The 6000-nt window shown below is 44.5% G+C and overlaps 1 long non-coding RNA gene across 1 annotated transcript in view; it reads right to left on the reverse strand.

The window, feature by feature from the left end:
• The window catches only part of LOC125940740 (uncharacterized), a 154133-nt gene extending 148369 nt beyond the window's left edge, over positions 1-5764 (reverse strand). Inside the window, exon 1 of the long non-coding RNA XR_007463942.1 lies at positions 5614-5764. This is a non-coding gene — a long non-coding RNA (uncharacterized LOC125940740). The remainder of the gene's footprint in view (positions 1-5613) is intronic.
• Positions 5765-6000: the final 236 nt, after the last annotated feature.

Here is a 6000-nt window from a genome sequence, read left to right on the forward strand (position 1 = left end):
TCTCGTCGTTTGAGTTCTTTCGTTTATTTTGCGTTGTGTTGCATTTTTTTTTCTTTAATTGCACTCAAAGGCTCTTTTAGTGCTTATTTTGGAAACATCTTCTGTTGTGCTGCATTTTTTTTCTTCACTTGCGTTGGAAACTTGTTTTGCATTTTGCAATTTATTCTGTTGCGTTGCGTTTTGATGTTCACTTGCATTGTAACCCTGTTCCATAATAGTTTGCTTGTGCTTTCATTGTAATAAGTAAACCCCCCTTACTCAATGCCCTTTGGGCCTGTAAGGTATTTTTAAATAAATAAATAAACAAATAAATAAATGGTGGGCAAGGCAGCCTGCAGCAAAGAAGGTTTGTCACCCCTGTTTTGCTGCACATGCGTAATCGCCCCCTTTTTTTGTGTATATATTTGTGCTCCCTTTCAATAAATCTTTCAGCTGCGAGTAAGTGCCTTGTTCTGTTGTTTCTATCGTGTACTCTCTATCATTGCCCTTAAAAAGTTTCCAACACGCAAGTCAACCAACTAGCCTGATTGGCCATTTTGTTAGATGGATTGCGCTGTTTGGACATACCAAAAGCCTTGCAACAAATATTCCTCAGTCTTCTGCACAAACAACAACTTGGAATGACGAAAATAAAAGCACTCACATGCTTATTGGTCTGGTGGCGTGGTATTGCTGATGACATCGAGAGAGTTGCCAGAAACTGTAAAACATGCCAAAGTGTCCTTCCTGCATGCCTCTGTTTCCTTAGAAGCTATGCAATACTGGAACGGATTCATCTGGACTGCGCAAAAAGAGGGTCAGGTATTTTTAGTTGCTGTTGATGCCTTTTCCAAATGGGTAGAGGCGACAGTCATGAAATCCAGAACAGCTGAAAGAAAAGTGGAGATTGTACAATCCCTTTCCGCATCACATGGTTTGCCGCTGGAAGTGGTCACTGATCACAGATCTCAGTTTCACGCCGCAGAGTTTGATGCCTTCCTAATAGCAAATGGCGTCAAACATATACTTGCACTATCTTTTCACCCACAATCCAATGGGGCGTAAGAGTGTGTTGTAGAAATGGTTAAGCAGGCAAATTTAAAACAATTAATGGAAGACCAAGAAAAAGAAAAGGGTAGATCACTTCAGCAAAGAATTTTTAACTTTCTCTTACCATGCCGTACAATGCCAACATGTTTACGGGCAAGACACTTGCGGAGTAGGTCCTCCATGGTAAACTGAGAATGAATTTATCATTGTGAGACCAAATGCTGGAAGTGCAATGCGTGGAAAAGTAACAAGGGTGAAAGCGTCGGCGAACAAATGTCGCAGGGTGCCACGTGTGATTTCAGTTGGTGACTGTCTTTGTGCGCTCTGTGTACGGCGAAATGGTGAAGTGGTTTCTTGAAAAAATTATCACAGTGAAGTCTGCCAGCACGTATTGGGTGGTTGTTAGAAATCAAGTACGATACGTGCATGCCGATCATTTGCAGCACCACCACATGTGGACTCCGCCAACTCGTTTTGGCACGTTAAACCACAGAAAGAAGAAAGAAGAAGAAGAAGACTCCGCCAACCTTTAAAACACAAGTCGACCTGCCCCAAGCATCTCACATATCACCATCCACATCGGAGGCCGTGTAGCTTGATGCACCACCGGAATAAGACCAAGCAACGCCTGGCTCTGCCCAATGACGAAGCACCGCCCCTCTTCAGAAATACTACTCGTTAGGGATATGATCATTGTTAAAATAGGTTGGGAGAAAAATTTCTTATGTAACTGGCTAGCAGACGCTCACAAATGCATCTTTAGCGTCTCCTCAAAGCATGTCGACGTCGCAATAGTGCGTCGCCACCTATAAATATCACCTGCAACACAGACTGCAGGGTGTGTGCTACCCTCACGCTGGAAGCCACGTGGCGTGCCTGTGCTAAGTGTCTTCTGTGAACCCTGCATGCTGTGTGACGTGGCATTGTTTTCAGTGTGTGATATGAGGCTGTCTGCCACACCTTGGAAATAAAGCCAAGGGCTGGACTTCTCACAACAAATACAACTTTCCTTTTAGTGTTACCTTAAGGTGAACCAACTTACAAGACCCGAACAAGTCACGTACTGGTCTGCAATAGAACACTTTTGTTACAAGACCCATTGTAAACAGGGCCGGGTAACTTTTTACAAATCCCCATGCTGGATTAGTGTCTACTTGTTTGTACAGATACGTCACAGCCCTAGATATTGTGTTTTTAACAAACGGCTGCCACGGAGGCAGCTGAATGTCAGTCAGTACTGATGAGCGAGTGCATGGCTGCAAAGGTTGCTTGTGCATGCAAAGGCACATGAAGAATGCTGCTACTGGGTGTGGCTCGTCGCCTGTCGACGCCCATCAGTGTGCCGTCATGTTGAAGCAGCTCATCACAGCATAGCTCAACCCTTTAGCCGCCAACCCCGAGCTGTACTCGTCACACGAGTTTGTACCAATATCGCCAACGACGAGTCGCACTCGTCCGGCCTGATTTTCCACTCCTTCCGCCGTCATAGACGTATCACGGTCATCAAATGCTTTGCTTGCAATTTTCAACCCTAGTAGCGGTAGTTGTCTATGAAAAACCGCACCTCGTGCCTTTCGCGCCTGTTTTAAGCCTGGAAACAGTCATTTCATAATGGTGCTTCGCAAGAAGAATGCTGGTGGTGGTGATGCTCCACGAAAAAGAGGCGTTTCTTGGAGCAGTACAGAAAGCAGAGCTAATGACGACATGGCATTTGTGTCCGAATGTGACTCGGACGTTCTCTTGACCCTGCATATTGCTTCAGATGACGACGAGAGCGACGGCGATGGTGACGACGGTGACGCACTATGCAGTGCACGTGTGTGGCAGCGCGTGAAACCGATAACCCGCCACCTGCGCCTCCGCGGTTTCCCTTCTCTTAAGTGCCCGGAATCTTGCGGCAGCCCACTGACGAGAATGACATTCTCGGCTGGTTTCATGTATTTTTTGACTAGAGCATCATTGACCTACGTAATCGTCACTGAGATGAACCATTATGCGGTAGCGTACTTTGCTGCTCGGTGTGCTAATTCTAAACAGAAATCAATAATGTAACATACATTTTCAGAATCAGAATTGCATGAAAAAAATTATGACTACTTAAAAAAATTACCGAATTTGGTACGTTTTTCGGAAGTTTAATTGGCGGTTAAAAGGTTAACAGCCTGCACAAGCTTGCACGATGGTGAACAGCGACGCGACGCAAATTTTCCTTGAACCTGAAAGAATGCACGCCGGGCATTATCGTACGCCGGGCATGAACAGCCCAAAAGGAAATGTACCTTGGTGCAAAATAACAGGCAGTAAGAGATGGAACAATGTAAAGTACTCAGCGACTGAACACATGATACTCAATCTGCATGGTGGCCGGCACTTTTCGAGCCATTAGTGAGCACTGGTTCATCGCTGGGGCCCCAAATCCCGTCACAATGTGTCAGAAAGTCCCTTGCTTTCATTGTACAGCATAATGCGTCAGCTCGGTGTCTTTAGCATATACAGCCATGCACTCCAAGTATTGAGTTTCAATCACTGAGCACTGTACAGTGGAGGGTGTAGTATAGCACAAAACAACAACTGTGACTTTTACATAGTGTTCAGGCACAAACATCAGATAGTCAGTGGAGGTACGTCTTTATACATGCACAGGTATCTTTCTAGCCTCTTTTCTCCATCTAGCCGACCCGCCGCGGTGGCTCAACTAGCTAAGGCGTTGCGCCGCTGAGCACGAGGTCGCGGAATTGAATCCCGGCCGCGTTTCGATGGAGGCAAAACGCAAAAACGCCTGTGTGCTTGCGTTGTAGTGCACATTAAAGAACCCCAGGTGGTCAAAATTAATCCAGAGCCCTCCACTGCGGCATACCTCATAATCAGAACTGGTTTTTGGCACGTAAAACCACAGAAAGAAGAAAAACTCTCCATCTAGTCATCTAGTAATCAATGCCTTGCCATCGCATCACTCAACAAAAAATGAAAAATGCCTGGACTAGAGCTGCATCTGCAGCAGTAGCATAGCAGGCAAGGAACAACATAGCAGCAAATGTGCACAGATGTTATCAGAGACACAGAGGGAGGGAAACTCCAGCTTATGCAGTCAGTGCTGGATGCATAAATGATGAACATTAAAAGGCTTGAGGCAAGCAATACAAGAAGAAATGAAGGTACAGCAAGAAGTCACTCAAAAAAGAAAGAAAGTGGAACAAGAAACAAAGCAATTATTCTACAAAGCACAGCCTGACCAATGGCAAAGGTTGTTCAAAAAAAACAACGTGAATATATACAGTAGAAGTTTGATAAACTCAAATCGCTTACACGGAACAACAGCCTACATATAGGTTGGTTTTGTATTTGGATAATGGAAAAAAAACAAAAAACTGTCATGTTATTTTCGAGGCTATCACCGTGTGGTTCCCTCAGTGAGAGACAGAGAAACAAGGAAAGGTAATGAGGTTAAGCAGACGGACTTCCGATTTTCCACTCTGCACAGGGGAGAGGGGACGATTTTCTTTTAGAATATATGTATCCTCCAAGTTGCAACTCCATAGTTTAGTGAGGAGAAAATGCGTTGATAACACAATTTCCTATTTTTCGAGGATATAGCATATGTGGGTTCAACGTAAGAACATAGTATGAAAAACATGGTTTTTTTCTCGAAATGAGCTAAATCCAGAAACCGAAACTACGTCAAATTATGCTGCTATGCCAAGCACATATAATCAGCTTTTCTATAAAAAACCTATCAACGAATGGGGTCAAAAAGCGCCAGCAACACAGGCTCAAAGATCCTGTTTCAAATCGAAAGTGAACCAGATCCTGCTGGTGTACAGATCAAAATGAGTCAACAGTGCTTACCACACAAGGTTATCGAGGCACAATGGCAGTCTCTTTGCAAGTTGTGCTTCGATTTATTTGTTACAGCCTACAATGTGGCTCAAGAAAAAAATCCTGTGAGACCTTAATTACAAATGAGGCTCCCTATGCTTTCAAGCAGACGAATTTGTTTTCTCCAAATATTGTTCTCAGTATTCACGAAGCATAGCAGTGCCCCTAATTGCCAATGCTCTAACAGATTTTCTACTAAATTAACATCATACCGTTCTGAAAGTCATTTCCAACAAGGTTTTCTGACTAAAACCGCATCGAGTGTTTCAAATCAAATATTGGTCAAATGTGCCACATAATTTTTCATTATTGGTCGCTGTAACATGCTGCGCTAGCTGACATATCATACAATTGCCTTGCTAGCATTGCATTTCGGCCCGATACAATATGTTTTGTTTTTCAGTTTTTCTAAACGTTTCTTTAGGTGGATTTGCTCCCCCCCCCCCCCCCTCATTTCGAAAAAGAAAAAAAAAATCTTTTCATATATGTAACAAGCCCGTACATAATAAACAGACACTCTTCATGTCGCCATTTCTAACTTCTTTTTCTCATCAGCCCTCTTACCGCGGACTCGGTCTTGTCTTCCTTCACTCTGAGCATTGCAAGCTCAAAATCTAACGCACACCCCATTTCTGGTAAAAAGAAATATGAAGCATGCTTCCGGTGCTTGCATTCACGAAAAAGAAGAAGTAAACGTGCATACGTTACCTTCACAGAATGGAAATTCGTTCACACAATGTCCGCCGTAAACACAGCTACGTTACCGTCGATGCACATCACGTTGTCCGTGCGCCGTCCATTGCGTTTGACATTCCGCACCTTCTGCAATGAGTCCGCAAACATAGCGACCTAAGCTTTCACCCACTTCGCGAGTTCGTCCGACGGCGCACGGAAATCTCCGGAACGTCAAAAACATGCTCTCACCAGCTGGATATCTAAAATCACTTGGAATGAAACCTGGCACGGCGCCGTCACAAGCGTACGAGGATCGTATTAGGGTGCCTCGATGCCCAGCGCCGCCGTCCAGGGTGGAGACAACCCCGCTGGCGCCGCCATATTGTGTCACACGAGCTGAGACTCCGCTACGCTTGCGTT

The sequence above is a fragment of the Dermacentor silvarum genome, chromosome 10, assembly GCF_013339745.2.
Source record: "Dermacentor silvarum isolate Dsil-2018 chromosome 10, BIME_Dsil_1.4, whole genome shotgun sequence".
Taxonomy (NCBI): domain Eukaryota; kingdom Metazoa; phylum Arthropoda; class Arachnida; order Ixodida; family Ixodidae; genus Dermacentor; species Dermacentor silvarum.